The sequence below is a fragment of the Hemiscyllium ocellatum genome, chromosome 2, assembly GCF_020745735.1.
Source record: "Hemiscyllium ocellatum isolate sHemOce1 chromosome 2, sHemOce1.pat.X.cur, whole genome shotgun sequence".
NCBI lineage: Eukaryota > Metazoa > Chordata > Chondrichthyes > Orectolobiformes > Hemiscylliidae > Hemiscyllium > Hemiscyllium ocellatum.
In genome coordinates, this window is record NC_083402.1 from 143,418,191 (window position 1) to 143,427,820 (window position 9,630).

Here is a 9,630-nt window from a genome sequence, read left to right on the forward strand (position 1 = left end):
CAAAAAATACCAAATAATCCTCCACTGTAGGAAATGAAACAGAACGTAAAATTAATAACGAAATACATGTACCTCATGAGTAATTGTTGATTCCGAATTTGCTGATTGAAATCAGTCATAAGTGGTGAAATATTACTCAACAAGCTGCAAAACTAAATGGGAGTCATGTGACATAAAACCAAGAATTGCAGATGTTGGAAATCTGAAATAATAACAATAGTTGCTGGAGAAACCCAGTAGATCTGACAACATCTATGAAGAGAAAATAGAGTTAACATTTTGAGTCTCAGACTACAATGGGAACTTGATCAGATAAGCCAGTGGGCTGAGGAGTAGCAGTTTAATTTATATAAATTTGAGGTGTTGCATTTTGGTAAGGCGAACTAGGGTAGGACTTACATTGTTAATGGTAGGACCCTGGGGAGTATTGCTGAACAAAAAGACCTAGGGGTGCAGGTGCATTGTTCCTTGAAAAATGGAGCTGCAGGTAGACAGGATGTGAAGAAGGCTTGCTTCAATGGTCAGTACAGGAGGTGGGTGTCATGTTGCACTGTACGTGACATTGGTGAGGCAACTTTTAGAATACGGCATACAATTCTGGTCTCTCTGCTATAGGAAAGATGTTGTTCAACTTGAAAGGGTTTAGAAAAGATTTACAAGATGTGGCTGGGGTTGGAGGGTTTAAGCTGTAGGGAGAGGCTGTATAAGCTGGGGCTTTTTTTCCTTGCAGTGTCACAGGCTGAGAGGAGGGCATGGATAGGGTGAGTATCCAAGGTCTTTTTCCCAGGCTAGGGGAGTCCAAGGTGGGCATTGGTTTAAGTCGAGAGGGAAAAAATGTAAAAAGGACCTGAGGGGAAACGTTTTAACACAGAGGGTGGTGCGTGTATGGAATGAGCTGTTAGAGGAGAATGGCGGAGACATACACAACTGTAACAGTTAAAAGGCATCTGGATTGATATATGAAGGGTTTAGAGAGATATGGGCCAAATGCTGGCAACTAGGATTATATCAGTTTATGGCATCTGGTTGGCATGGACTGGTTGGACCAAAGGGTCTGAATGACCTAACTGAAGCCAATGGGCCAATGGGCTGAGAAGTGGTGGATGGAGTCTAAGTCAGATAAATGCGAGGTGCTGCATTTTGGGAAAGCAAATCTTAGCAGGATGTATACACTTAATGGTAAGGTCCTAGTGAGTGTTGCTGAACAAAGAGACTTTGGAGTGCAGGTTCATAGCCTCTTGAAAGTGGAGTCACAGGAAGATAGGATAGTGAAGAAGGCGTTTGGTATGCTTTCCTTTATTGGTCTGAGTATTGAGCACAGGAGTTGGGAGGTCATATTGCGGCTGTACAGGACATTGGTTAGGCCACTGTTGGAATATTGCGTGCAATTCTGGTCTCCTTCCTATCGGAAAGATGTTGTAAAACTTGAAAGGGTTCAGAAAAGATTTACAAGGATGTTGCCAGGATTGGAGGATTTGAGCTACAGGGAGAGGCTGAACATGGGGAGAATGCTGGTAAGTGGAGTTGAAATGCCCATCAGCCATGATTGAATGGCGGAGTGGACTTGATGGGCCGAATGGCCTTACTTCCACTCCTATGTCTGATGGTCTTATGGTCTTAGGCTGGGGCTGTTTTCCATGGAGCGTCGGAGGCTGAGGGGTGACCTTATAGAGGTTTACAAAAGTATGGAGTGGCATGGATAGGATAAATAGGCAAAGTCTTTTCCCTGGGGTCGGGGAGTCCAGAACAAGAGGGAATAGGTTTAGGGTGAGAGGGGAAAGGTATAAAAGAGATGTAAGGGGCAACTTTTTCACGCAGAGAGTGGTATGTGAATGGAATGAGCTGCCAGAGGATGTGGTGGAGGCTGGTACAATTGCAACATTTAAGAGGCATTTGGATGGGTATATGAATAGGAAGGGTTTGGAGGGATATGGGCCGGGTGCTGGCAGGTGGGACTAGATTGGGTTGGGATATCTGGTCGGCATGGATGGGTTGGACCAAAGGGTCTGTTTCCAAGCTGTACATCTCTATGACTCTATGCTGCGGCCACTGACAGACGTTTGAAAAAAATGGACGCCCGACACTGAATATCTAGCAGTAAATGTCCCTTCAGAAATTACTAGCACCCTACCTAATGTTTAGAAGCGAAATCAAACAGTCACAGAACTTCTGCATTGTGTCAGAGGCTTCAATCTGCAATAGCGCGGTCGGTTTTCGACTTATCATTTTACTTAATCTGGTTAAAATCGCAGTGAAAGAAACGCTTTCAGCAATCTCAGGCTTTCACGGTGTGTGGGAAAGGACTGTTCTGGTGCAAAAGTGGCGTTCTGATCTCATGGCCATGAAAGCCAATGGGGGTTGGGGGTGTGGGGCGGGGGAGAGAGGTGATTGGCCGATAGGGGCAGTCCCATCTTGCTCACACCTGAGAGGGAATTCTGTCATCCTTGCCCGGCCTGGTTGACCCATCTATCCTCTGAAACAGCAATTGTACCAATTGCTAAGACAGCCCTGCAGCGAATCAAGGAGGAAGTTCACCATCACTTTTGCCAAGGGTAACAGGAACAACACAGCGAGACAATAGTGATTTTTTAAAAATATAATGAACTAAATGAATAGCGCCTGGTAGAAAAATCGCTCAGTGACCACCTTTGTGTATTGGGTCATTCATGTCTTTTAATCTCTGTTCTACCTACAATGTTGATTGACTCTTACAAGTATCTTACAAGCCACTTAGTTCAGGGTCCAGGATACAAAACTCTAGGATAGAATCCCTACAATGTGGAAGTAGACCATTCAGCCCATCGAGTCCTCAACGACCCTCCAAGGAACATCCCACCCAAACTCAACCCCCTACCGTCTCTCTGCATTGCCTAATGCATGGCACAGGGGGAACATACAAACTCCGCACAGTCGCCTGAGGCTGGCAGCAGCGCTAACCACTATGCCATCTACCGCCCTCGCTGTCAGCCACGTTCACATCCTATACGATAATAATGAAAAAAAAACTAACTGAGACAGACGTTGTGAAAGAACTATTGCTTATTAATTTATAACTTCTTTGTTTTATTTTCCAATCAAACCCAATTGTGGCCCCATCTGGGATTCTGCGACAAGAAACGAAAACAATTTGTAAACTATTTGCACGTCATACAACAGGGAAATAAGTTGCCTGCAGTAAAAGCATGCATTAACGAAAAAAAGACTTTGTGCTGGTTGCTAGCAATATCTACTCTGTGTTGCTGGTTAAAGCACAGCAGGTTAGGCAGCATTCAAGGAACAGGAAATTCGACGTTTCGGGCCAGAGCCCTTCATCCTGAAGGGATGGCCCGGAACGTCGAATTTCCTATTCCTTGGATGCTGCCTAACCTGCTGTGCTTTAACCAGCAACACATTTTCAGCTGTGATCTCCAGCATCTGCAGACCTCACTTTTTACAGCAATACCTACTCGCCAGAGTGTGGGAAGATTTGAAAATGTCTTTGTATCCTGAACACTAATTTATTCTAGATCATTATTTTTAATTTTGCTGCTCCTGTGCTTTTGACATGAAGTTTTTTTTTCTTGTATTCTCTGTTTATTTTATTCTGAGGATTTCTCATTTATTCTTCGTTCCCCAGCGAGCAATCAGAACCTATACTTTGGTCAAAATGCTAGGGTAACCTCCACAGCTTCAAGGCAAAAGTAAGGTTTCAACATTGATTTTAACTTGATGATGCGTTATTTTGTTTAAATTCGTTCAAAATGTTTAAATGATTCTAACACGAATTAATGTTTAATTAGAAAGTACTATTCAAATTATATTTCATTCTGTTTCATTTTTTTCTGGGAAGATTCTACGATGAATCTGCTATTTGTAATCTTTTGGCAAATTGTTGGACTCATAGCGTTTAGCAGTCTATTTTTTTGACACGCCGTTGGGAATGTTTTCTGAAAAAATCTCAGTAATTCTGATAAATTGCCAATATGTTCAAGAGCTTAAAAAGACGACGATAATTTAACCGATATTTTTGATGTCAATGCTGATAATAGCCAATCTGTTTTAATAAACTGGAATCTGCGTTATATTTGGAAATCGGCGCCACTGACTTAAAGAATACAAATTCTTTCCAACAATAAAAGAAAATAATTTGTCTTAAAAATAAACAAAAAGCAGGTTATTCCAAACGGAATTAGTTTGATTTTATTATGTCAATGTTGGAAATGATTCAAGATAGTACAGTAGCATTTAAAACATATTAAAGAGAGGTAAAAACACGCATAGCTAAGATGTTCCTGGTTTATACTAACTGTAATGTTTCACAGTATTTCAAACCATTCATAAACACTCCTAAAAAAATTGTTCTAGTCGTTTCTGCAAATTTAACCCCGCCATTTTTCAGCTTCATTGGTTTCAGTTATGTTCAAAGACAATATCAATGTTTTTTAAACCGAAAATTATGTAAATATTATATTAATAACTTTAATAATGATTCTGGGACTTAAGATTTTCAGGATAATGGACTGAGACTTGCAATATAACAGTGCAATCAGTAAGCTGTCATTACTTTGTGGTCCATTGATATTTGATAAAATGTTTGAGAGGAATTCAGTTTAATACAAGGTATGGGGAAAATTCATTTTTAAAAAGTGTTAATTCTATACAAATGGGGTAATAGGAGATGGTATTTAAAGGAGCGAAATGATTAGATTCCCTACAGTGCGGAAACAGGCCCTTCGGCCCAACAAGTCCACACCCACCCTCCGAAGAGTAACTCACCCAGACCCATTCCCCTACTCCCTACTAATGCACCTTACACTATGGGCAATTTAGAATGACCAATTCACCTAACCTGCACACCTTTGGATTGTGGGAGGAAACCCACACAGACACGGGGAGAATGTGCAAACTCCACACAGACAGCCGCAGAAATGCGGGAAGGCTTTTGCTAAATAAAACAAAATAAAGGTTCTGATTGTGGCATCAAAATAAAGGAATAGTCACTCCAAGCTTAAACTTCACTAGGTATAATCCATTGGTATAAAGTTACATAAGTTAACATAGTTAAAAATCACATAACACCGGTTTATAGTCCAACGGGTCTCTTTGAAACCACAAGCTTTTGGAGCGCTGCACCTTCATCAGGTAGCTCCGACAGCTTGTACTTCCCAATAAACCCGCTGGACTACAACCTGGTGTTGTGTGATCTTTAACTTTGTCTTCCCCAGTCCAACACCGGCTCCGCCACATCATAAGTTAACATTGTCACATACGTGAAAATATCGCCTAGTAGTAAGGTTCACCAATATATCACTACTTTCAAAACTCACCGCGAATAGTGGGATGCATTAGTAATCATAAAACCACACTTTCTTTCAATGATACATGCAATACTTCCTCTTAGTAAACGGCCCTGCAGTGTTTATTTTTTTTTCCCTTCGCTTCTACCATTTGCAGTTTTTCATAAACATAGAACAACACAGCACAGAACAGGCCCTTCGGCCCACAATGTTGTGCCGAACATTTGTCCTAGCTTAAGCACCTATCCATGTACCTATACAATTGCCGCTTAAAGGTCACCAATAATTCTGACTCTGCCACTCCCACAGGCAGCGCATTCCGTGCCTCCACCACTCTCTGGGTAAGGAACCTACCCCTGACATCCCCCCTATACCTTCCACCCTTCACCTTAAATTTATGTCCCCTTGTAACACTCTGTTGTACCCGGGAAAAAAATCTGTCTATCTATTCCCCTGATCATCTTATAAACCTCTATCAAGTCACCTCTCATCCTTCGCCGTTCCAATGAGAAAAGGCCTAGTACTCTCAACCTATTCTCGTACAACCTATTCTCCATTCCAGACAACATCCTGGTAAATCTCCTCTGCACCCTCTCCAAAGTTTCCACATCTTTCCTAAAATGAGACGACCAGAACTGCACACAGTACTCCAAATGTGGCCTTACCAAGGTCCTGTACAGCTGCAACATCACCTCACGACTCTTGAATTCAATCCCTCTGCTAATGAATGCTAATACACCATAGGCCTTCTTACAAGCTCTATCCACCTGAATGGCAACTTTCAAAGATCTATGAACATAGATCCCAAGATCCCCCTGCTCCTCCACCTTACTAAGAACCCTACCGTTAACCCTGTATTCCGCATTCTTATTTGTCCTTCCAAAATGGACAACCTCACACTTGACAGGGTTGAACTCCATCTGCCACTCCTCAGCCCAGTTCTGCATCATATCTAAGTCCCTTTGCAGCTGACAACAGCCCTCCTCACTGTCCACAACTCTACGGATCTTCGTATAGTCTGCAAATCTACTGACTCATCCTTCTTGACTCCCTCTTCCAAGTCATTAATAAAAATTACAAACAGCAGAGGACCCAGAACTGATCCCTGCAGACCCAATCACCCCGTGGCTCAACACTTTAACTCCCCCTCCCACTCCACCGAGGACATGCAGGTCCTTGGACTCCTCCACCGGCAGAACACAACTACACGACGGCTGGAGGAGGAGCGCCTCATCTTCCGCCTGGGAACCCTCCAACCACAAGGTATGAATTCAGATTTCTCCAGCTTCCTCATTTCCCCTCCCCCCACCTTGTCTCAGTCGGTTCCCTCAACTCAGCACCGCCCTCCTAACCTGCAATCCTCTTCCTGACCTCTCCGCCCCCACCCCACTCCGGCCTATCACCCTCACCTTGACCTCCTTCCACCTATCCCACCTCCATCGCCCCTCCCCCTAGTCCCTCCTCCCTACCTTTTATCTCAGCCGGCTTGGCTCTCTCTCTCTTATTCCTGATGAAGGGCTTATGCTCGAAACGTCGAATTCTCTATTCCTGAGATGCTGCCTAACCTGCTGTGCTTTGACCAGCAACACATTTGCAGCTGTGATCCCTGCAGAACTCCACTTGTAATTGGGCTCCAAGTTGTATATTTACCATCTACCACCACTGCCTGACTTCGACGGGTTAGCCAGTTTTCTATCCAACTTGCCAAACTTCCCACTATCCCATGCCTCCTGACTTTCCGCATAAGCCTACCATGGGGAACCTTATCAAATGCCTTACTAAAATCCATGTACACTACATCCACTGCTCTACCCTCATCCACATACTTGGTCACCTCCTCAAAGAATTCAATAAGACTTGTAAGGCAAGACCTACCCCTCACAAATCCGTGCTGGCTGTCCCTAATCAAGCAGTGTCTTTCCAGATACTCATTAATTCTATCCCTCAGTACCCTTTCCATTACTTTGCCTACCACCGAAGTAAGACTAACTGGCCTGTAATTCCCGGGGTTATCCCTATTCCCTTTTTTGAACAGGGGCACAACATTCGCCACTCTCCAGTCCCCTGGCACCACCCCCATTGACAGTGAAGCCGAAAAGATCATTGCCAAAGTTTCTGCAATTTCCTCTCTAGCTTCCCACATAATCCTAGGTGCTTAGTGCTTGTCTCTAATATAAATTAAGACAGGGCAGAAATCTACAGTTTATAAACGGCCCTGGAGACGTAGGCATAGGTTCGAGGATTTTGCTTTATAAACCGGTTATATTTGCAGCGTAAGTTTATCATAGAGAAATTATATAAAAATAAATTCACGACAATCTAAAATGATATTTTAGTCCAGATATGCAGCATCGACCGAATACGTGCCCACAAGAATACGTTCAAACATTTAGCTTTACAGGAACAAGTGGAAGAGTAAAAAGTGAGGTCTGCAGATGCTGGAGATCAGAGCTGAAAATGTGTTGCTGGTTCGAAACGTCGAAGTTCCTGTTCCTTGGATGCTGCCTAACCTGCTGTGCTTTAACCAGCAACACATTTTCAGCTCAGGAACAAGTGGAACAATGCCTCTCAATTCTACAAACCCCTTTCTTTGAGATTAGGTCCTAGATGTATCAAATGTACAGTTCAAGAATCTTACTTAGTTAATCGAAGAAACGCACTCCATTATTGGCTCGGATCATGGGTCCGAATTTTACCCAGTATTTTCTGTACTTTCAAATCAGTTTTCTAATAATTAAAATTGGTTCATATGGCCGGGATTTAAAGCTAAAGACAATTTCTTACTCATATTCTTAAGTATACAACAAAATAAATTAATAAGGTTCCCAGATCAACTAATAAGTTCTTCAAAGGCGTAACCCCCGAGTGAATAAACCAAATACTGTATATGAATAAAAATGTGCTCCCCATGATAGAAGTGCATGAAGTAAATCTGACTTGTCATGTAGTAAATAGTGTTACCAGTATCTGCAAAATATTCACATTTTCCAGCTGGTTTCTGTAGCAAATAAATAGAATTATTGCCAGTGCAAAATAAAGCGGAAAGGAACATTCACTATCATAACGGTGGGACATTTTGATTTTTTTTTGCAATTCAAGAATGAAGGAAGATTTTTTTTCCCAGACAAGAGGAAGAAATGGATCTCTCACTGCCAAATGCATTAGCCTAATGTTTTCTCTCTGTAAGCAGAAACATTACATTTCCACAGTACTTTGAGCTGAATTTCAAACAACCTTTTGCGAAATGCTGGGAAAATCCGGTTTCACAGAATCATTACAATAGAGGATCCCGCCTTTCACGCCAACATCGACTCTATTACCTGGTGTCAACTTGCTGTCTTTTGCCCATGTCCCAGCACATCATTACTATCCAATATCTTTTTGAATGTCGCATTTTGAACTTACCTCTGCCACATTTCAAGGAAGTGCATTCCACATCCTAACCACGTCCTGTGTAAAAACAAATTCTCACACTACCCTTGCTTCGTTTTTAGCCTGTGCCCTTTTACAACTGGGAAAAATAAATCTTCCTGCCTACCCTCCAGCCCACACATGATTTTGAAAAGCTCAACAAGGGCGGCACGGTGGCTAAGTGGTTAGCACCACTGCCTCACAGCACCAGGGTCCCAGGTTCGATTCCAGCCTCGGGCAACTGTCTGTGTGGAGTTGGCACAGTGTCTGCGTGGGTTTCCTCCGGGTGCTCCGGTTTCCTCCCACAGTCCAAAGACGTGCACGTCAGGTGAATTGGCCATTCTAAATTACTCACATTGTTAGTTGCATTTGTCAGAGGACAATAGGTCTGGGTCGGTGTCCCCTCTCGCCTCGGAGAACAATCCCAACTTCTCTTATACATCATCACAGATAAAGTTGCTCATTCCTGGAACCACCTTTACAAATCTCTAATACATTCACGTCCTTGTTATAATGTGGCGCCCACAACTGTACGCAATACTTCAGCTGAAGTTCAAGCAGTGTCTTATACAAGCTCTTGTACTCTACTTCCTTATCAATAAATCCGAGGACCCTGTATGCTTTATTAATCGCTTGCTCCTGCCACGTTCAATGATTTAGCTACACATATACTCAGGTCGATCTATTCCTGCACCCCCTGTGGAATAATACTCTCTGCAGAATTGGACTGATAGTGTAAGTCAGCAGTGGGTTGAAGAGATTGAGCTAATCAGAAAAGAAAGGCGGTCTCCCGTATATTTACTTACTATAATATTATCATTGTACTACACTACAATAGATCAATATATTCCGTTCTCACAGGTTATAATGTAAATGCGCTGAGATAAACTATGGTGCAGAAAGGACTTGGAGGATGGACTCTGCCCACAAACAATGAAACAAT